Source organism: Haliotis cracherodii, unplaced genomic scaffold, assembly GCF_022045235.1.
Source record: "Haliotis cracherodii isolate W230 unplaced genomic scaffold, xgHalCrac1.p SCAF_22, whole genome shotgun sequence".
In the NCBI taxonomy this organism is placed as follows: Eukaryota; Metazoa; Mollusca; class Gastropoda; order Lepetellida; family Haliotidae; genus Haliotis; species Haliotis cracherodii.
In genome coordinates, this window is record NW_027266278.1 from 7,202,919 (window position 1) to 7,227,610 (window position 24,692).

General features: G+C 41.6%; 1 protein-coding gene across 7 annotated transcripts in view; it reads right to left on the minus strand.

Moving 5' to 3' along the window:
* LOC139471326 (uncharacterized) overlaps positions 1 to 912 on the minus strand; it is a 91,562-nt gene extending 90,650 nt beyond the window's left edge. For all 7 annotated transcript variants that reach the window (XM_071253644.1, XM_071253640.1, XM_071253642.1 and 4 more), the window contains exon 1: positions 798 to 912. The gene's annotated coding sequence lies outside the window, so the exon portion shown is untranslated. The remainder of the gene's footprint in view (positions 1 to 797) is intronic.
* Between the last annotated feature and the right edge of the window lie 23,780 nt (positions 913 to 24,692).

The following is a 24,692-nucleotide window of genomic DNA, read 5'->3' on the forward strand; positions in this document are numbered from 1 at the left end:
AGGAAAAAGTATAGTATTAGGTTATCATTTGAAAGAACAACTCTGACATGTTTGAAGAAACCAACATTTAAAAAACACCATTTTTTCTGATCAAAAAGAATGTTCACTTCAGCCTTATATAACAATATATTAGGGTGAATTTAAACCACTGTTTAACAAAATATATCCAAAGACTAAAGGATATATTTTGTCAACAGTGGCACTAAAGTATTTCTGACTCACTTTATCTTAGCAATTACAGCAAAATAAAATCATTCTTACAAACTGAAAGATATTTAACTTGTTTAAATGATAAAAGTTTAATAGTTTAATGAGAACTTGACAGATACACACACCAGTATTTAGAAAAATGCTAAGGATGTTATTGGCTTTTTTTTGAAAATATGAGGTATAAAACCATTTCTTGTAATTTCCTTTCTTAATTTCTTAATGAAACGATAGATTCAATATTCATCAAAATCCTTCAAAAATACTTTATGTTTGGCAAGTTAGTCCTATTTTTCTTGATATTAGCTAGTCATTTACACAGAACTCAACTACAAGACGCCAATCCTCACAATCAACACACCCAGTTAGATTTGGCCTCTGCACAACAACACAAACAGCCTCAGACTGATTCATTTCCTTATACGAGGCGACAGACTGTCGCCAACCCGGATACACACAAGTAGTCGTACAACTACTAGTTTCACATCTGGAAAGCGACAGTATTCTAATCCCAATGTGTCCTGGAAAATAAATCTCTCCTGCTCAAGAAAACGAGAAAACAAACGTGAAAATTAAACATCTATTTTTACCTTTTCGGATCTTTGTATTGTCCAAGATATTTTAGTAAATTCTGTCTCCAAAACTGATCATACCGGCGTCACTGTGAGTCACTGGCCGACCACCACTGCTTCAGGTGCGACCGTCTGTCACTGTACAACACTAGGGGGCGCTGTTCTCAGCTCGCGAGGCACTTCCGCATTCTGCACCGAGATGCTAAATTTGCATATTTCTTGGAGGGGATAATTATGCATGATGGTGTTTTTTGTTCAAAATATGTGTACAAAATATTTAAACCAAACATACATTGGGCAGAAAGAATGAAATATACTTCTTTACATCCGTAAATAACATTTGTAGATCTGTTGCCTTTGAAATAAATACTACAATACCACAGATATTCAATTATATACCATTATTACTTGAAACACGCGTAGTCGCGTAATATAATGTTTCAATGAACAACTATATGCAAATGAAGCCTTAATAGAGAAAATGTTTTTTCCTCTTGCCCAAATAGTAAATTATATTATAATCTACAAAATGAAACATGTGAAAAGGACAAGGTATTTGGCTAAATCAAGGCCGTAGTTAACTTTTTTTGAAAGGGAGGGTGTGTGTGTGTGGTACTTATGCAGGTACTTTTGTGATAGATATCACTCCAGGTCACGTCAGGTCATAATGGATCACATATTATTGTCATTTACATTTAGCGCCCCGATTCGCTGTGCAGAGTTGCGTCCCTTAAGCACACCAGAAACCTATGATTGTGGGTTCGAATCCCGGTTCGCCCCGATTATGTTTCTAGGTTTGTCAGCACCATACCCGTGCTCGTGGGTTTCACCGAAGTGGTAAACGTCTGAGACCTGCATCACGTCGGGCTTTCCCCCAACATTAAGCTAACACGCCGTGATGTAACTGGAATACTGTTTAAAGCGGCGTTAAACCCAACTCACTCACTCACTCATTTACATATAAGATTTGAAATACATTTGCCACATAATAATTCTATATGAATGTGGAATATCAATATACAAGTCTATTTCCGATCTTTATTTGTTTTGTGTACGCGTGGTCCTCGATGTTTGTCTTCGAGTTGGGAGTGTCTACGAGTGAGTGAGTATGGTTTTACGTCACTTTTAGCAATTTCCAGCAATATCACGGCGAGGGACACCAGAAATGTGCTACACACATTGTACCCATGTCGGGAATCGAACCCCGGGCCTTCGGCGTGACGAGCGAACGCTTTAACCACAAGGCTACCCAACCGCCCCGGGAGTGTCTACGAACTATTTTAGTTACGAGTTACGAAAGGGGGGGATGGAGGGGGGGCTCTGAAGTTTATCATCCAACATCATTCTTCCAACTTTTTCAATTTGTAGACTGTAATCATGGTAACCAGTGACGTCACGATGATCTGCAAAGCATTGCTGTAATTTCATTGCAGCGATATCTACAAAGTAGATATCGCTAGATCTCATCCAAGCGATACTCCTGTGGGAGTCAGTTTTAGATGATATATATTGTATTTTAAAGGGAAGGGAAATAGTGAACATATCCACTGGCCACCATCAATTTACTCCCTAGCGACAACACAATTCCACCGTTTCCATAAATCACCATCATGCAGTCCGTGTGTTACAAGTCCGTGTTTTCTCGTAAACCAGACACACTATATTAGGAAACGCGTTGTTTCATATCCCGGTGTCTGAGAACTCCATATCAGCCCCGCCCTTCGAAACAGGGCAGCTGTACAACGCTAATGTGATTTGTTATCAGAGTTGAAAATAGTTGATGGTTTATTGTGTGTGCACAATCGATCACACACAAATAGTTTTGTTTCTCGGTTCAGGAAATGGGTAGGCAGGTTCAATTTCTATTTGTTTTGTAGTTACTTGTCACCACGACGGGCCACACAAACAGCCGCAACACGGAATGGAAAATAATGCAGAACTAGACCAAGCGACAAAAGCATACACACAAACATAAAGCTTTTTTTTTTCTTTCTTTTTTTTTAACGCCGCACTCAGCAATATTCCAGCTATATGGCGGCGGTCTGAAAATGATCAAGTCTGGACCAGACAATCCAGTGATTGATATCATGAGCATCGATCCACACAATTGGGATAGGATGACATGCATCAACCAAGTCACTTAGCCTGACCACCCGATCCCGTTAGTCGCCTCTTACGACAAGCATAATCACCTTTAACGGAAAGCATGGGTTGCTGAAGACCTATTCTATTCCGGATCTTCACGGGTTTCAAAGCTTGTGACGAGTTGTCTAGTTTTATCTGACCTTATAACTGGGTCTTAACGAATTGAATCTATATATAAGCTCGAAGGATTCCGTGTATACATGTCAATCATATATAATCATATATCAACCATACAATCATATATCAATCATACAATCATATATCAATCATACAATCATATATCAATAATACAATCATATATCAATCATATAATCATATATAAATCATACAATTATATATCAATTATACAATCATATATCAATCATACAATCATATATCAATCATACAATCATATAATCATAAATTGTGCCAGGATTATATCAACCTCACATTAACAACATAACTACAAATTTGTAGTTGAACCCAATGTTGGGTTCAACGCCGCTTTTAACAGTATTACAGTTATATCACGGCGTGTCAGCTTTATGTAGGTTGCAGGTCTCAGACGTTTACCACTTCGGTGAAACCCACGAGCACGGGTATGGTGCTGACCGGGATTCGAACCCACAATCATAGGTTTCTGGTGTGGCCAAGGGACGCAACTCTGCACAGCGAATCGCAGCGCCTTAGACGACTTACCCACCCGGACCTCCTACAAATTTGAGAATGCCTAAACTCCGGACGATAGATGAATACATAAGACTTTGTCAGAGCTAATTCTTGCTCCTTCATCAGGAGTTGGTCACTAGACGAGTGAGTGAGTATGGTTTTACGCCGCTTTTAGCCATATATTCCAGCAATATCACTGCGGGGGGAACCAGTAATTGGCTTCACAAATTTTACCCATGTGGGGGATCGAACCCGGGCCTTTGGCGTGAAGAGAGAACGCTTTAACTACAAGGCTACCCGACCGCCCCAGGGTCCAGGTTAATTATACACTTAGGCTTAGTTTGTGGCGCTTACACTTGCAGGAACAAGTGCCACTGTTCGATCCCTTCAGTTTCCGGTTTAATATCACCCACGGAGATGAAATCACGAGTATTTACAGGCTATTTTCTCGATAAAGATGGAATAATGCTGGTTGTAAGATAAAATAAGACACACACACACACGCACGCACGCACGCACACACACACACACACACACACAGCGAAGACGTAGTATTTGTGTAAATATTTTACGACCGATTCGATGATTCGGACGTAAAATGACATATTTCACTTTTTGACCATTCGAAGTTATCTGCCCTTGAAAACCCGTGAAGATGGCGCTGGAAACCGCCATTTTTCGTCAGACGATCTTCGGATGGAAATGCATGTGACCTAACTCACATTGTGGACATTTCAGAGCAATAATGCCAAGAAAGAACAACATTTCGACAAACGACTTGACAGAAGTTGATTCATTGGTAGATTTAGTTGTACCATATTGTTCCCATTGTTGTAAGACGCCTACCGAGGCGATCAGGCAAACATTACACGCCGACTTCTGTTGGCCTAGTTACACGCTGATGTATTGGGAATACACATTCTCTGAAATAGTTTATTGTGTACATTCAGACGATACATATATGTATAAAACCTTTTAACTAATTGTTATTGACAGTAATGTGTATAAAACATTAATTATTTCGTATGATATACTTGGAAGGAATGGTTGGTAAAACTGCGAACAGGCAACATTTCTTTTTAAGACCTTGGTCTTTGCGTGTAATATCTTGCAGAAGGACGTACGATATTTGTAAACAATATTTTTCATATTTGTTAGAAGAAAATGACATCGAAGGAAGTCATATATTTTCAAATTTGTTAACAAAACCACTATATATATTTCTTATTTTAGTCACTAAAAAAAACATTTTCGGTGTCAAACACTTTATACAAAATTTGGTGATTCCTCGCAAAAATTCATATCTTATACTAGGTTGGTACTGAAACCAATCAGTCCTCAATGAAAGAATAGAATAGGAATAATAATGCTGGGATCATTCTCGGATTTTTTATGTGGGCCCATATAGCACTGTTAAGTGAAATTTGGAACAATTTCTATGTGTTGCCTTTATAATACAATGACATAAAGCCCCACTGCTTTGAAAGATGTGGGCCTTTTAATACATTTATGGGCCTAAAGTCCAAGGGCCCTTCCTGGAATTATCCCTGATAATGGAAACTGAAATTCATTTTATTCAAGAAGATGTTTTTCCATGAATCTTACACATCATACCAAACAAAACAAATTCTGTCCTTGTTTCCAGACATTCACTAATCATGTGACCTATGTGAAGTTCGGGTCACAGCTTGAGTTGTCTCGCTGTGAGAACCAGAGCTGTGGCTGCTCGAGGGTCCACTGTCCTTTCTGTAGTGTCCACAATTACAAGCCCTCGCGTCCGGCCAGGGTCCGAGATCACCTCAACCAGACTCACTTCAAGCATGCCGTGCTGTATAGAGGTATGTGGTTACTGTTGATTAAATCTAGCCACCTGATTGCCAGTGATTGGCACTCCGTTTAGAGGAATCACCTTTCTGTTTCATGCAGAGTTGAGCAACTGTACCTTCCTGTATAAGAGGTGAGGGGCGGTGGGATAGCCTAGTAGTTAAAGCATTGGCTCATCATGCCAAAGACCCGGGTTCAATTTCCAACATGGGTACAATGTGTGAAGCGCATTTCTGGTGTTCCCTGTCGTAATATTGCTGCAATATTGCTAAGCGGCGTATAAATATACTCACTAAAACTAGACTCACTCACTCACTCACTCACTCACTCACTCATTCAGAGGTGAGCTACAGCACCTTTCTGTATAAGATTTCAGTAGGGTACATTTAGTAGTCTCTATGTAGTACTCTATACAAATATAGCATGCAGGGTTTTAAGCGACGCACAAATCTTGTGATTGGAACAGAAAAAGAATATACTGAGTCCCGTGGGACACACAATAATATTCATTGTACCAATGGCGCATCAAGAGCAGTTACTGGTGTGTTAGTCATCATTTCAGGCTCAAAAGCTGTTATCAAAACGTACAAGACACCACACCATTTCATTACTTTACAGGACCTTCATATCACCTGCAAGGACCCTTAAAGTTAATTATTTGGGGTCTCCTTGACCCCCACTTTTGTAAGTCAAGGTTCAACTCTGATAATGATCTGTAATGAATTCCCTAAAGGAATTTGAAAACGAAGCAGTGAAAACGTATTGGTAGTTTTAGAAAATATTTATGTGATAAAGAATACATGTTATTGATAAAACAGGAGCGGTGGGGGTATCCTTTTGGTATCCTTTTAGTCAAAGCTTTGGCTAGTCACGCTGAAGACCTGGGTTCGATTCCCCATAAGGGTACAATGTGTGAAGCCCATTTCTGGTGTCCCCCGCTGTGATATTGCTGGAATGTTGCTAAAAGCGGTGTAAAACTCATTGATCAAACGACAAGATGTTAGGTGAGGCTCTGTGACTTCATTGATTGCATGCCATTGTACCTGGACGGTGCCCCTTTAAACATTAATCACTGGATTGTCTGGCCTGTACTCAGTGTTCGGGCCATTGTGCTGTGATACAACAGGAATATTATTGAGTTTTGCAATAACACAAATAGACAAATTGCGTGATGGACTTGTTTGTGCTGGCAGGTAGGAACGTGGTCAAGTGCTACATGCAGTGTGACGCTGCCCCCGGGCACTTCCACTGCCCCCACTGCCCCAAGCAGCTCCTGAAGAAAGCCGGCTTCCTCTACCACCTGCGCACACACCTGCGGAAGGCGGTACGTCATTAGAACCTGATGTGTCGGAGGGGGATGTATTCAGATATTGATTGGATCACAATGAAAAAAGACACACGAGAAAAGATCTGGGGTAGAATAGGTCTTCAGCAATCCATGCGCCTGGCTTGCCGTAAGTGGTGACTAACGGGATCGGGTGGTCAGGCTCACTGACTTGGTTGATGCATGCCATCGTATCTCAGCAACCCATGCTTGTCGTAAAAGGCGACCATGCTTGTCGTAAGAGACGACTAACAGGATCAGGTGGTCAGGCTCGCTGACTTGGTTGATGCATGTCATCGAACCCAATTGTGTGGATCGATGCTCATGATATCAATCACTGGATTGTCTGGTCCAGCCTCGATTATTTACAGACCGTCCTCATATAGCTGGAATATTGCTGAGTGCGGCATTAAACAAGAAACCAACCAACCCAGTTACATGGATCAGTGCTCATAATATCAATCGCTGGATTGTCTGGTCCAAACTCGATTATTTACAGACCATCGTCAAAATATAAATATAGATACTGACCTTAAATGTTTGCTTTGATAACTGTTACACTAAGCACTAATAAGGTGTGAAAGTTAGTAGTGAAAACATAAATATTTTCATCCGCTGCGCCATGCGACACTGCCATCTGTAAATCATCAGTGTGCCAGGTATTTGGCCATCCTGTCTATGAAAACGATGGCTTACGCACCACAGATAAGAGCACATGCAAGTATCGTGATACATAGCGGAGCACGAGCAAGGTATCATGATACGTATCGGATCCCACTGTTGGTGTATCGTCCCAGCCCTAGTTCACACGCATGTGAAAATCAGGTTCCATGCCATTACTTGTGCTTGGTTCCACAGATAAGCTAGTAAAATGTGCGATTAAATTGACCATTATCCAATTAATTTTGAGTTACTTGTGTTAAATGTGTTACAATACCCAGTGTAGTCTTTTCAGCTAACACATCTTATATACTGATTGAATGCAGCCTATACATGGACTCACTTTTCATAACCCGTGAAGATTCCGGGGTAGAATAGGTCTTCAGCAACCCATGCTTGCCGTAAAGGGTGACTATGCTTGTTGTAAAAGGCGACTAACAGGATCGGGTGGTCAGGCTCGCTGACTTGGTTGATGCATGCCATCGATCCCAATTGCATGGATCGATGCTCATGATATTAGTCACTGGATTGTCTGGTCCAGACTCGATTATTTACAGACCGATTTATAGCTGGAATATTGCTGAGTGCGGCGTTAAACAACAAACCAACCAACCCACTTTTCATAGTAGACATATATCACTATTGTGAGCTTATGCATCTTCCAGAGGAAACTTTTGCTCGATTTTGGTCAATTGCAGGATTTGCAAAGCATGTGTATTTGGTGTACCGACAACTCAGTGTTAACAGATATTTCCAAATCTTTTCATGTTTTTGATCAAGGTGCTCACATAATTTGATGCACTTCGTGAAGTAAGACCAGTTTTATTACAAAATAGTTGTTGATTATCAATCAGATTGTCTTGACTGGGCAACGCAAATTTATTTTTAACAAATCTGATTGGTCAGTAGGGGGGACGTAGAAGGGATATAACTCATAATAGCCACTGGTGGTGCTACGATCAAGCCCAGAAATTCTAGCCTACAGTCAGTTAACTCCCTTGAATAGGGAGGATGGAGCTTACGCAACATGTCACACACTTTAGCCAGTAATCTAGTAAAATTCTGTTCGGTCTAGTATGATCAGCTAATACAACACCATATGGTGTTAAATTGTAATGAAAATGATGCGACGAGTTTGGGCTAGTGGACTTAAAAGATTTTGGCACAGACTATTTTAAACATTTTTGGCTGAATTGTGTTTAAAATAAGGTCCACACTGGTGTAAGCCTTTAGTTTGATGTGGTTTCCCTCCTGTGTTGTAGGGTAAGGCAGAGTCTCTGGTCCAGGCCCCGAACTTCAAACACCCTCAGAAGGTCCTGTTTGATGGTGAGTAGAACACAGAGGACACACACTCCCAGGCCAAGAGTTTGCCCACTCTCCCATTCTTCCATTGACTTAGAGGTTATTTCAGTGTACAGTCAAGTCTCGTTTATCTGACACTCGTTAATCCGACAATCGGCTTTATCCGACACAAATGATGGGAACCGATTAAATCAGTGCTGTTTAGACCCGTTAATCCGACAGTCTCGCACTCCGACTCCGACACAGCTAAATTGCAACGATTTGCTGAAATCACTCATTAATCAGTCTCGTTAATCCGACATGATGATCAGCGTACTCCATGGTCATCTGCCCGCGAGTACACAGCCCCGTGTTTTGATGCGAGACCAGTCGGCGAGTAGCTGCATATTTAAACGGCTGCAGAGATAAACTTTGTGTTTTGTGTTAAACTTTAGAGGTTGCATGATTAGAAAACATATTCCGCGAACAATGTAACACAACAATATGAATATTTCCTTTTTCCTTTTTTTATTACAACATGTTTGAATCGTTATCTATCGTGTAGTTGTCCAATTTTCGATCACGAACGTTGATAATACCTAATTTCGTTTATCCGACATACTCGTTAATCCGACATAATCATATGCAACCAACAGTGTCGGATTAACGGGACTTGACTGTAATTATAATATTTTTCATAAGTCTAAAGGTATTTTCAGATATTTTTCTCAAAAAAGTAATGTAATTAGTATTTTATTGTAGTTGACAATACTCATTGGATAAGCAATGATATACCTATATAATCTAGTAACATAAATTGCATCGTTGTTCGCGTCACAAATGCTTTGGCTACCTACGATATTGGCTTGACTTCTTGATTTTTACCATTGGCTACCTTGAAAAAAACAACTTGTAGTCATATGGCTTCTGGGTAAATAGTTAAACTTTGAGGCCTGTCACTCATATTGTTTTTAGCAATGCAGCAGTGTTACACCAAATTGAAGTCAATTGGTGTATTTGGGTCCCCACTTCGGGCGGAAACAACTGCCTTCGGCAGCTTTGCTTAGATATAAGCATGCACGCGCCAGCATGCCGAAATCCGTCAGGAGGCATTTTTGAGCCACAAGGATCCCAGAAAAGAGCTGGATGAGAAAAGTTTGGTCTAAAGCTCCACCTCTATGTTGGCCGAGAGTTTTACGATAGAAAGTGAAGCCGAATTCTTGTGGTGTCGACTTTGTGTTGTAAGACGTAAGACGTCACATGTCTAATCATGTGATTTTCCTTATATGGTCTCATTACTACGAAAGCAACTATGCTCAGAGTGTTGAACTTGTAAATATTCAGATGCTGGGGCTTGTACAAATAGTGAGTGAGTTGGGTTTAAGCAAATAGCAATCCCATTGAAATCAGATCGTTTGCGCTGAAGATGTAACAACACCTCCAGAGGGGGTCGCATCAGGTAAACTTTCTTATCAGACCTCTAAAGTTTTGGTATGAGAGTGAAACATTTGGACCGACATTTCTGATTTCTGAATCTCAAAAATGAAATTAAAAGATGAGTTCCGAATGTAAATAATTAAGGTTACATGGTTGTAGATATGATTTAAACCCTGTTGTTTCTGAGCCCCTTGGCATCTAGACTGGAGTTACCATTGGCTACCTTGAAAAAAACAACTTGTAGTCATATGGCTTCTGGGTAAATAGTTAAACTTTGAGGCCTGTCACTCATATTGTTTTTAGCAATGCAACAGTGTTACACCAAATTGAAGTAAATTGGTGTATTTGGGTCCCCACTTCGGGCGGAAACAACAGCCTTCGGCAGCTTTGCTTAGATATAAGCATGCACGCGCCAGCATGCCGAAATCCGTCAGGAGGCATTTTTGAGCCACAAGGATCCCAGAAAAGAGCTGGATGAGAAAAGTTTGGTCTAAAGCTCCACCTCTATGTTGGCCGAGAGTTTTACGATAGAAAGTGAAGCCGAATTCTTGTGGTGTCGACTTTGTGTTGTAAGACGTAAGACGTCACATGTCTAATCATGTGATTTTCCTTATATGGTCTCATTACTACGAAAGCAACTATGCTCAGAGTGTTGAACTTGTAAATATTCAGATGCTGGGGCTTGTACAAATAGTGAGTGAGTGAGTTGGGTTTAACTGTCGCTTTTAACAGTATTCCAGTTATATCTCGGCGTGTCAGCTTAATGTGGGAGGAAAGCCCGAAGTAATGCAGGTCTCAGACGTTTACCACTTCGGTGAAACCCATGAGCACGGGTATGGTGCTGAGAAACCTAGAAACATAATCGGGGCGAACTTGGATTCGAACCCACAATCATAGGTTTCTGGCGTGCCCAAGGGACGCAACTCTGCACAGCGAATCGGGTTGCCTTAGACGACTGGGCCACCCGTGCCCCTCTTGTACAAATAAAACTTGGAGAGCATTGAAGGCATCTTTGCATAGGTATGGGATGAATAGGGGAATGTCTTACAGTTATTTTGCTGAATACATTATCAGAAAAGAAATATTTCAGTTGTTCAGTTGATGCCTTTATTCCATTTCTTAGTTCATCAGCCGTGTTTACAATCTGTAGAACTTAAAAGCAAAATGATCGTTTAGAAAAATGATGAAAGAGAAGCAGAAAAAGAAATTGAACTAGGTCCACATACCTATTTGACAGTAAAGACGAATTCAACGTCTCACATGACTTGTTTGAATGAGAAAGTATCAATAATCATTCTCCTATGAATATTCATATGTGTTCATTAATGAACTTATACTGTCATGCGATTTGTTTGAAAAAAGGGGGTCTGCCCCCTTTACCTCGTAATTTACTTTTAAAAGGGGTGGTTAGACACACAGACACATTTAACAATGAAGTTCAAGAAGGCCTTGCCATGACCCTAATCTTAAAAAGTTAGAAGTTCAGATTAAGTAATACAGGAGCAAACGTCAGGGCCCAGGACATCCAGGAAGTTATAGAATTTGTTCTCAGGCAATGGTGTTTGAAAACAAAGTGCGGGTGTGCGATTTCTGTTTTTCTTCTATTGGTTGTTCAAACTGGTATGTAAACAAACAAACAAACAGTTGTGTAACCCAAAAACAAGCTGTGTACGAAAAATCTAGGAAAGGGCCTCCCTACATAAATGTATTCCTTGATGAGTAAAATACTGGAATACAGTATTTGACTACCGTTGAACTTTGAATTATTAATGATTTTTTAAAAATGGAAATAAAAACGAAACATGAGGCGAACTTTATGATAATGCGGGCAGTGCCTGAGAACCAAGACTGTTATTTATTTTAGCCTAACACTCAATCTTTCAACCCTATTGCTCATTATTCCTATACAATACATTATGGGAATCTTACTCTAATCATGAATATGTATGATGCAGGTCATGTGATCCAGCTCTGCTCCAATCAGTGTGAAGGAACCCTTGGCCGACATTACCACTGTCCTCTGTGTGAGGAGAAGAAGTTTGAAGAGATGGGGTCATTGTCGGGTCACTTGTGGCGATGTCGGGAGATCAGTGGCTTGACGGAGAAGACATCTGTGGACCTGCCAGCAAAGAAGAACGTGGATGAATCGTGGAAGGCCAATATGGCTGTAAACACTAATGTACCTCCTCCCAAGGAGAGATTTGGGGATAAGGTACTGGTACAACATCTAAGCAAATAGCAATCCCATTGAAATCAGATCGTTTGCGCTGAAGATGTAACAACACCTCCAGAGGAGGTCGCATCAGGTAAACCTCCTTATCAGACCGCTAAAGTTTTGGTATGAGAGTGAAACATTTAGACCGACATTTCTGATTTCTGAATCTCAAAAATGAAATTAAAAGATGAGTTCCGAATGTAAATAATTAAGGTTACATGGTTGTAGATATGTTATAAACCCTGTTGTTTCTGAGCCCCTTGGCATCTAGACTGGAGTTCCATCGAAGTAATATTTCTGTTCTACGTGGGATTTTAGTTTAGGTGGTTACAAATGGTTTCCGAAATCTAAAATCTGATTGGCTCAAGAACCCAGATGTTCTTCATTTAGATTTACTTGATGTGACCATCGTATCATCAGATCTTCATTCAGAGAGGTATCAGATCTGATTTTAATGAGATTTAGCAAAATGTTCAGGAATTCAAAATGGTGATTGTCTGATGATTGAAAATGATTGCTCTCAGAGCAAAATGTATTTAGTATCACCACATTTTTTTATGATTAATTCAATCTACATATTCTCAGACAAGTGTTAGATTGGATTAGATTATGATATATTTTTTAACAGATAATGATATTTCTTTAAGCAGTCTGTATCAAATTCTTATTTCCTACAAAGAAAGGGAATATGGACCCAGTTGTTAGTTTTGACACACATGTTAAACAATGTTAAACATTCTACCAAATCAGGGATAAGCTGAGCCAGTCAGTGGGTTTGGTTTAATGCCACTTTATCCAGCCTATCAGTTATATCGTGGTGTGTCAGCTTAATGTGGGAATAAAGCCCAAAGTGATGCAGGTCTCAGACATTTACCACTTTGGTGAAACCCACGAGCACGGGTGACAAACCTAGAAACATAATCGTGGCAAACCGGGATTTGAACCCACAATCATAGGTTTCTGGCGTGTCTACGGGATGCAACTCCGCACAGCGAATCACATGGTCTTTGAGGTAGTCGCAGTCTACATAAACTGAGATGGGAGGTTTTGGGATGATTTTCAATAGGATGTGTCATATCTGGTGTGTGTCCAAACTCCTCACAGCGAAAGCTCATTCGCGGAGCTCGCTGCCACCAGTCAAAACTCCCCACTGTCATATGTGGTCACAGCCATGCTTGGAGTTGAACTCCCAACAGACGGACCGTTATGTTTACAAACAAGCAATGACAGCCGTGATGCCGAATACTCTTACCCTAAGTAAATTATTTTCTTTCTTTGTCTATTTGAATTTCTATTTCATTTCAACCATCATGTAATTGGTATAGTAAGAATGTAAGGGGAATTTGGGAGATTTTCAGTTCGTCTGCAGTCTCGAACCAATCAAACAAAAAGTTAAATTCATCTGGGAAATATGCTCAGTCGTAAACCTTTTCAAACATAACTGTACTGGCATTCAAAAAGACAAAAATAAAAGTATATACATTACTACATTTGGGGTTAGAGGGCACATTTCAATATTCTTGTAATGGCCGCGCCCCATTGGTGGCAGCGATGTTACCAAGAGTGTAACGAAGGTGTCACGTGCTGGGAAGGAGCTTGGTGTGTGTCATATGAGTAATCTCACCTAGCAACAGTGTAAGGAGCTTGACTGTTAAGAGTAAAACCCTTACAGGGTTTACCATTAATAAGATGTTTCAGTGTCATGTCTGGTGTGTGTCATGTGTGTAATCTCCCCTTGTAACAGTGTAAGGAGCTTAACTGTTGTCAGAGATAGACCCTGTTTGAGTTTACTGTTCTCATGTTTCTTTGTCATGTTTGTTTGTGTCATATGAGTGGTCTCCCCTTGCAACAGTGTAAGGAGCTTAACTGTTGTCAGAGATAGACCCTTTTTGAGTTTACTGTTCTCATGTTTCAGTGTCATGTCTGGTGTATGTCATATGAGTGGTCTCCCCTTGTAACAGTGTAAGGAGCCTGACTTGTCAGAGTCAGACCCTGTTTGAGTTTACTGTTCTCATGTTTCTTTGTCATGTTTGTTTGTGTCATATGAGTGGTCTCCCCTTGCAACAGTGTAAGGAGCTTAACTGTTGTCAGAGATAGACCCTTTTTGAGTTTACTGTTCTCATGTTTCAGTGTCACATGTCTGTTGTGAGGAACTTGAGTGATCTCCCTTTTGAGAGGTGCAAAGACCAAGGCTGTTGTCGAAATCGTTTTCACTGTAATCTCTGTCCTTCAACGAAATTCAAGCCAGCGTTTCTCAGCCACATTCAGGAACACTACCTGAGTCACTGGAACAGCCGTGCTGTTTGTGGGGGTGAGGAACAAACTTGGTTTAGGAGATGTCTTTTTAGGGGTCACAGATTTGACAACAGTTGTAACATAAACAATGCCATTGAATAATGGTGTTAATTTGAAAAGCCTTGAAAAATTAGTTTTGAAAATATACTTTGAGCAAAAGTAAATCAATCCATCAAGGTTAAAAGAAATATTCAGTAGCATGAACCAGGGAACATCCGGGGTAGAATAGTTCTTCAGCAACCCATGCTTGTTGTAAGAGGCGACTTTGCTTGTCCTAAAAGGCGACTTACGGGATCGGGTGGTCAGGCTCGCTGACTTGGTTGATGCATGTTATCGATCCCAATTGCATGGATCGATGCTCATGATGTCAATCACTGGATTGTCTGCTCCAGACTTGATTATTTACAGACCGTTGTCATATAGCTGGAATATTGCTGAGTGCGGCGTTAAACAACAAACCAACCAGCCAACCAATCAGAAGCATGAATTTTTTTAACATTGAAGGTATGAAAGAACAAGGCATGAAAAATCTGTCGCCTACATCATGAGTATTTTGGAGTTGACAAAAATCATCTCCAAATCAGGGCCCACGTGCACAAAGTGATCTTAGCGCTTCAACTATTGTAAGCCTATGTTAAAGTACGGGAGTTACGATCATCTAAGCTCTAAGATCGCTTTGTGCAGATGGGCCCAGGTTTCCGAAAGTATGTAAGTTTTTGGCATGGCTCTGTAGGTCAAGGTCAAGGTCACTTGAGGTGACACTATTGTTTTGGCTGCAGCCTACAGCTGTCTGGTGTGCTATCAGCCTTGCCTTCCCCGCTACGGCTCGTCTGTGTACCACTACCACTGCCCAGTGTGTGGACAGTCTCGCAGGCGGAAAATACAGTTCATCAACCACTTGAGGGAGTGTCTGGGACCAAGTATCAAGACAGGTAGGTTTCAGGTATGAATACACAATGCCATTTAGAAAGTGGTCAAATGTAACAAATGTTAAATTTGGGATAACACTTTCTTAGTAAACTACAGATTCTCGTACTCTTTTTGGTTAAGTCCCGTCCAGGAGAGAATCTGTACTTTACTAAGAAAGTTTTATCCCGTACCAATTTACACTTGTCAGAGGGGTAAACAAAGTACGCGATCCAGACTACCAGTTGTCAGACTTTCATTTTGTGGAACCTCGGTGGCTGAGTGGGTTAGATCGTGGTCTTTGTGTGCTGGCGATTAGGTGCCTCACCCTGGCAGTGTTGGTTCGAATCCCAGAAGGGACTCAACCCAAAAAGTATGAGAATCTGTCTTTTACTAAGAAAGTGTTGTCCCAAATATAACATATAGAGAGATTATTAGCTGACTGCTTCTGTATCATAAATATCATTTGTATCATGTAATAAAAGTTGTATTATACAAGCCTTTGTTGATATGATCTATGTAAAGACTTAACTTCCCCAAATGACGACAATGTTTCAGTGAACCGCAGTCGCACAATTTATCCCATAGTGCCATCTTCATCTTTCCTAACGCCAAGTACAGAATTCTCTCACATGTAGAGATTGTTGGTTCGAATCCCGGTTCGCCCCGATTATGTTTCTAGGTTTGTCAGCACCATACCCGTGCTCATGGGTTCCACCGAAGTGGTAAACGTCTGAGACCTGCATCACTTCGGGCTTTCCTCCCACATTAAGCTGACACGCTGTGATATAACTGTAATACTGTTAAAAGTAGGGTTACCCATGAAGATCCAGGGTGGAATAGGTCTTCAGCAACCCATGCTTGCCGTAAAAGGCGACTAAGGGGATCGGGTGGTCAGGTTCGGTGACTTGGTTGATGCATGTCATCGATCCTAACTGCGTGGATTCATGCTCATGGTGTCAATCACTGGATTGTCTGGTCCAGACTCGATTATTTACAGACCGTCGTCATTTAGCTGGAATATTGCTGAGTGCAGCGTTAAACAAGAAACAAACACAAATAAAAGTGGCGTTAAGCCCAACTCCCTCACTCGCTGGCTCATATTATATGATGTTGTCTTCTGTCAGAATCCACAGAGACAGACATCCACGGAGGTGATGAGAACGAAGAACCTGAGGATCCCCACCAAGGTTTTGAAGGTCCTGGTGAAGCTGATTATGGAGAGGGGGAAGATAACTCTTCACTGGAGAAAACTGTTTCACATTCAGTAGAAGAGCCTGCTGTAACAGAGGATGATGGGAATGAGGATGTTTCCATGGAAACAAGTGAGCAGAAGACAAACAGTGATCAGAAGAAAGCATTGGAGGTGTGATTTGATTACTTTGTTCCAGATGATTTTTGTCATAAATGAGGTGATGAAATGGGATTTATGTCGCTTATGTCGATTATTATATTTATATAGCGATGTGTATGTGTTGGGGGTGGTGGGGTAGGGTGCTTATGCCAGTTTCATAGTGTTGGCTCCAAGAGATACCATGCCGCAGTTTAATATGGATACCCCACTCTGACACAGTATACTGACTCCGAGCCGACCAGTCCGTGTTTTAGCCTCTTATGTCAAGCGCCAGGCAGGGTAACAACAAGTATATTTTCTATTAATATTTTTGGTTTGATGTGGCTGGGGATTTTAACCCCCAGGTTGGTGATCTACCTTCAAGACCACGGATGCCGACCGAATGGTTAAATGGAGAGTAAGCTCCAGAAACTTTGCAGTCCAAGCAAGTTTTAATGAAGTCATTTAAAACTCACTGTATTTGTCACTAACTCAAATTGATGTATATCAGTGATCATGAAGATCTGAGTTACAATAGGTCTTCATCAACCCATGCTTGCCACAAAAGGCGACTCTGTTGGAGAAAACACGCTTACGAGGTTTTGATAGACCGAGCATGCCCTGGGGAGAGGGAAAAACCAAGGGGGCTTATAAACCGTCTAAATTGATTAAATGTTCTAACGAGCATCTATAAATGAGGCGCTTCATTAAAGCGCTTCCTTGAAGACGTGATATCATAACATGCACGTGAAATTCGCTGCCTTGCCAGGCGTTCAAGAGACACTTGGATGTGTCAACAACAAAACACAACTAAAATACTTACGTTTAAATGAAAGTGAAATCTTCGGTTTCTAAATGTTTGTGTTGCAATATTCCACTTCTTTTAAACTTTTCAAAACGACAATTCGCAAATTTTAAAGGTATTTTTTGCTTTACAAGATTTTCGACTTTAAACAATCCAACTGTTACATAGAGGTAGTTGTGACATAACGGCTAGCAGTTACTGCACGTACAAATTGTGCAGCATTGATAAGCACTTGTTTGAAAGCACGTGTTTTGGAACCTCGCTGTCCTTTCACCAGAGACTCTGAAGTGAACTCGCTTTTAAATGTCCACGCGAAACTGTACACATGACATTCAATTTTAATTCAATTAAAAATTTTAATTGCTACTTGTCATTTTTTCAGTTACTTGGTTAAACCTGGGATTTGAGGATTTACATTCAAAGTAAAACCTCCCGAATGAAATAAAACCTCATAATAGGTTTTACTTTCAAAGTAAAACCTCTTAATAGGTTTTAATGCCTATAGAAAGAACTCTCTTACTTAATTGGGATCTCAATGAATAGGTTTATAAGTTTGTCGTAAGAGGCGACTAATGGGATCAGATGGTCAGGCTCGCTGACTTGATCGATGTATGTCATTGTATCCCAATTGCGTGGATCGAGGCTCATGATGTCAATCGTTGGATTACCAGACTCAATTTTTTACAGCCCGCCATCAGTTGGCTGGAATATTGCTGAGTGCGGCATTGAGCAACAAACAAACAGAGACAATTACCCTACTGAAAACCTCATTCACTCGTTCACTCACTCACCCACTGTATTCGTTGTCAGGTCTTCAACACAGTGTTGGCCATCTTGTCACCGGAGTTCATCTCGTCCCTGGTGCATGATGGGCCCGTGGACGACTTGCTGAGGGCTGTTGCTATGGAGACCGGTGTGGAATGGTTGTCCTCTCCAGGTGTCAACAGCAGCCCTGTCTACTCCATCAGCGGAGACCTGGACAGCGTCTTCAAAGCCAAACAGATGTTGAGACAGGTTTGAATATCAGTTGTTCTTGATCGGTCCGTGAGTGAATGAGTTTACAGACAGCTGTAGTGGTATACACATGGTTAATAAAGAATCATTGCAGAATCATCTCAAAATGTTATGAAGTTTGTTAAATTAGTACCTGAACGGAGAATAGTGAGATAATGTCCTTAAGAATTGCAGTCATTCAGACTTGTGACTTAAAAATGTCAGGGGGCGGTCGGGTAGCCTAGTGGTTAAAGTGTTCACTGTTCAAGCGGAAGACCGGGTTTGATTCCCGACATGGGTACAACGTGTGAAGCCCATTTCTGGTGACCCCGCCGTGATATTGCTGGAATATTGCTAAAAGTGGTGTAAAACCCTACTCACTCACTCACTCACTCACTCACTCACTCACTCACTCACTCACTCACTCACTCACTCACTCACTCACTCACTCACTCACTCACTCACTCACTCACTGATTTTGTTTACAGAATCTACCAGAGTCTCTCCTGAAGTCGCTCCAAGGGACCCCGACATCCTACAGTGTTAATGGTAAGTAGTACTTTAGAGGAGAGGTATGGTGGCACTGTGGGTTTATCAGTCTCAGTGGCTTGGTTGATAGCATGTTGTCATATCACGATGGACCCGTGAAGATCCCGGGTAGAATAGGTATTCAGCAACCCGTGCTTGCCGTAAAAGGCGACTGTGCTTGTCGTATGAGGCGACTAACGGGATCAGTTGCTCAGGCTCACTGACTTGGTTGATGCATGTCATCGTATCCCAACTGCATGGATTGATGCTCATGATGTCAATCACTGGATTGTCTGGTCCAAACTCGATTATATACAGACCGCAGTCATATAGCTAGAGTATTGCATAGTGTGGCATTAAACAACAAACCAGACCAAAAATATCATGATGGTGTGGATTGTTTTTTCATAATATCAATCAGTGGATTGTCTGGTCCAGACACAGTTTTTGCAGACCACTGTCGTATAGCTGGAATACCGTTAGGCTTTAAAAAGAAATACACACACACTAAATGTAGGAAGTGTCCTGTTAATATTATTGCTCAGACTGAGTTTGTCAGCGCATGTTCCAAGCCTTGCCCTATGCTTGTTGGTTTAAAGAATACATAAGAATTTGTTTTTTGACTCACTCTTCTGACACATGAAGCCGACAGTATGTGATGTAATTGAACTACTGTTCAAAGCAGTGCAGTGCGTTAGGGTAGCCTAGTGGTTAAAGTGTTTGCTCATCACGCCTAAAACCTGGGTTCGATTCCCACATGGCTACTCTGTTTGAAGCAAAATTTCTGCTGTCACTCACTCGCTCACTCAATGCAGTGTAAAATTTCAACTCAAAACTTTTTTGATGAATCATAAAATAACAGCCTGAAATTATTTATAGCAATTATTAATCAAGTAAGTTTACTGTCGTATTCATTTCCTTCCTCTGTCATTTCGGGGCGTTGGGGTAGCCTAGTGGTAAAAGCGGTCGCCTGTCACGCTGAAGACCTGGGTTCGATTCTCCACTTGGGTACAATGTGTGAAGCCCATTTCTGGTGTCCCCGTGATGTTGCTGGAATATTGCTAAAGCGGCGTAAAATCGTACTCATTCATTCACTAACTACACTGCCATTTCAAACAATGTATATAAATGAGCAGAATTATTAACCTTAATCCTTTTTCAGGTAAGCTAGTAAGACACTTTTGAAGGATAAGGTTTTATATCTTCAGCTGAAACTGATGTTTTGCAACCTAAGCACCACATAATATAGAAAATATCCTACTCTATGTTTCTTTGTTGTTAGACGTCATGCCCAGCAGTATTCCAGCTATATGATGGCATTCTGTAAATAATCGAATCTGGACCAGACGATCCAGTGATTGATATCATGAGCACACACTCAGCTAAGTTGGTTGGTTTGTTGTTTAATGCCGCACTCAGCAATATTCCAGCTATATGACGGCATTCTGTAAATAATCCAGTCTGGAGCAGACAATCCAGTGATTGATATCATGAGCATCAATCCACGCAATTGGGATACAATGGCATACATCAACCAAGTCGGCGAGGCTGACCACCTGATCCCTTTAGTCGCCTCATACGACAAGCATGGGTTATTGAAGACCAATTCAAACCTGGATCTACACGGGTTTTAGTCATATGAAAAAATCTGGGTGTTCTTTAACTTCTGTTGAGTAGTGTATATTGAACTTAAAGTCGAAACATACAGATAATAAACCGCAGCGCATGTACAGAGGAAGTAATGTTTAACGTCGCTTTTAGCAATATTCCAGCGATATCTCATCTGATAGGAATGAACGGTGTTTGAAACTGAATCCAGTGTGATGAGTGAATCATTTAACGACCAGGTCACCCAACTGCCTGCTTCTTTTAGAAAACGACAACGACATAGAGATATTTAATTGTTCTTAAATGTGGCGCCAAAATGAATTTATTTTGTTTTCAGAGAGGTTCCTACAAACAAAACTGTATAACATGACAGGCTTGTGAATTGATAGGGTTGAGAGTTGCCAGTTTTATATGTGTTGTATGGGTGGAAAATGTTTGCTTGTAATGATACATTTTGTGGAATTGGAATTTTGTTGAAATATTGATATCAGTGATGGCGAGTCCAAACGACCCAAACTCATAAAAATTGGGATGTAATATGAAGGCTTATCGTAACTTGAATTGTTTGATAGGCATTACTTTGAAGTTGACAGATGACAAAGTATATTAATGCATAACAACTTCTTTATTTTCTGTAAAGGCGACGTTTCATTATAGATCCTTATACTGTTGTAAGTTGCTTGAGCTGATGTAAAAAATACATTTGGCCATTTTAAAACAATCAAATCCATTCTTTTCAGATATATCAGCCAACATTCTAGCTATATCACGAAGCATTCCTGATACATCCTCACACCCAAGTGAGTCAGAACACAGGCGTCATTCACAGAGTGACACGACACGTAACCAAGGAGCCCCTCCTGTGTCCATTGGCGCCCACAGTGCCGCCTCTAGCGAGCTACAGTACATTCCAGCAGAACATTCATCAGGAGCCCCTTCAAGTGCGACTGGAACCCTACATGCTACCACTCCCCATCACAGATCCTCGAGGAGCACTCAGGCTGACACTAAAGACCTCTACAGTGACTTGGGGGATCATGTGGACGTGAAGCAAGAGATTCCCAGGAAGGAGCTGCTGATTAATGCTTTGGAAATGTTGTCTTCAGCTGTGGAGATTGTGAAGAAGAAGGAGGAGAGTCAGATGGCAAGAGAGGAACACGGTCAGACGACACAAGAGGAAGAGGGTCAGATGGCACAAGAGGAGGAGGGTCAGATGGCACAAGAAGAACAGGGTCAGACCACACAAGAGGAAGTTCAGACGATGCTCGAGGCTAACTCTGCCAGCAATCAGGATGTTGATGTGATTGAAACTCGGAGGACAAGGAAGAGAGGACATGGTGACATTTCTTCTTCAGAGACAGTGACCAGAACAAGTAAAAGAAAACGCTCTTCTTCTGCTCGGGAAAACAGGCAAGGAATGAGACGTGAATCCCCTTTTGCTGAAGCTCCCCATACTTCAGTCTCAGACAAACAAATATATCTTGAATCAAATCGGGAACCAACTGAGGAGCCTGTCAGCAAATCTGGCGGAAGACCCAGAGGAAGACCCAGAGGAAGCAAAGGCAAGACTACCGAGAAACAGGATAATGTCAGCGCACCAGTCGTAAAAAGATATTCTACACGGGGAAATAAAGTAGACTTCTCACTTCTTGCTACAGGAAAGAAAAGGAAGGAAGAGAAACCTAAACCACAGATTCCATCACCAGGCTGTTCTCGGTCCCAGACACAGAAGAGGACAAAGAAGGGGATTCCAGAACCTCAGGAAATCGCTGTACAAGAGCAAGAAGGGTCCAGGACAAAGGGGAGAGAGAGAGAAAAGGATTTGCATCCGTCTAGAATGGAAAATGAGACATCCCATTCCGTCTGCTCCTCAGAAACCTGCTCGTCTGTCATGTCATCAAAATTTAGGATGCAGGAGAAAGAGGGAGGCGAGAGGGAGGTGGAGGAAGAAGGGAGAGAGACTATTCACAAGCCAAGGGTTGAACATGAGACCTCTTCATCTGTCTGTTCATCAGATGCTATGATACAAAGAAAAGAGAGTATGGAAGGGAGCGAGGATTTTCTTCAGGCAAGGCTTGAACATGACACCTCTCCATCGGTCTGTTCTTCAGAGTCCTGGACACAGACAGTAGAGAAGATGGAAGTGTCTGATGATGAAGGAGAATCTGGCGATGACGATCCTGATGACGAGGAAGCGACTTCAACTCGAGCTTCTTATAAATTGGTGTACAGCAGCATGGCGGTCGTGCCTGTGGTCACCTTCAACATGCAGTCTCAGAGCATGTCCAAGCAACTCATTGGAAGCAGTGTCAAGAAGTCCTGTAACAGAGAGGCTGCAGCTCTGGGAGAGAAGGGCAAGGTCTTGAAAGGGTTTGGATGTCCTGTGTGTGAGTTTCAATCTGATTCCTTCCTCAGCGTTGTGGGCCATTGTTCCGAAGAACATGGGATTGACGAGGGTCTTCACTGTGATGACTGCATGGTCCTGTGTCTGGACGAGGAGACCAAGTCAGCTCATGGGGAATCTTGCCAAAAAGGGAAGCAGAATGATTCGGAGAGCAAACTCCAGAGGTGTCCACACTGTCATTACACATCTCGGGACTTTGTAGATGTCTCGGACCATATCATTTCCGAGCATGACGCTGAGCGTCTTCGATGTGATGTCTGCGAGAGAGTGTTCAGCCAGCACAAATCGATGGACATTCACCTGTCCCTGAAACACGGTCCTCGTCAAAGGACAAGTTCTCAGTTTGAAAAACCTTTAACCAAGTGCCCACTGTGTTCAGTTGATGAAGGGAACTTCCAGGCACTGTCGTCTCATCTGATGTCAGAACATCATGTAACCAATCCATTGCGTTGTGACGTCTGCGAAAGAGTTTTTGACAGTGATTCACATCTTGAGTCTCATCTAACCAGTCACCATGGACCTTTTCAGGAAGGGTTAATTTCCAACAGATGCTCTGAATGTGGACTGGTATGTAAAAGTAAGACATCCTTAATTCAACACCAAGTTTACATCCACAGAAAGAAGTTCAAAAAGGCAAGACAATCAGCCTGTTTGGAGTGTAAGACTTGCTACTTCATTGCAAAGACTGTCGAGGAAATCCGAGAACACCGCTTGCAGCACAAATTAGGAGTTCTGGAGTGTAAAGAATGTAATATGACCTTCAACTCGACCTCTAACCTTCAGTTTCATATGCAGCTACACCATAAGAAATCTCACACTGCCTCTTGTGATATTTGTGGGAAGGTATTCAAACATAAACGATATCTCATTGGTCACCGTAAACGTCATTTTGGAACCAAGAATTTCAACTGTAATCAATGTGGAAAAGCCTTTTACGAGAAATGCACACTCAAGGCCCATGAGCAGATTCACCTGGAATCTAGCGATAGGGAGTACCGATTCGTGTGTCCATTTTGCGGCAATCGTTACACAAGCAAAAGCAACTTCAATGATCATTTAAACAAGCACACTGGGGAAAAGCCACATAAATGCACCCAATGTGACAAATCATTCGGGTTCCGTAGCCAGCTTGCCCAACATAAGATCTTTGTGCATTCCACTGACCGGCCATTCAAATGTAAAGAATGCAACAAAGGTTTTAAACTGGCTTCAAAGCTGCAGCAGCATATGATTGGCCACACTGGAACCAGCAAACACATGTGTCACAGATGCGATCAGCCATATTGTTCATCGGCAACTCTGAGGATCCATCAACAGAAGTGTAGAGGAGCAGTCGTGAAAAAACGGCCATTGGTTTCTCAAGTTTCGTTAGAGCCCAATGTCATTGCAGTGTCCGAATCGGAGGTTCACATGGCGGTCATGAATTCCTTTGTTGTCATGAACAACTCCGGCAGTGACCTTGACCCCCAGTTGGACTGTAGCAGCCAGGAGCAGCAGACGGAGATCT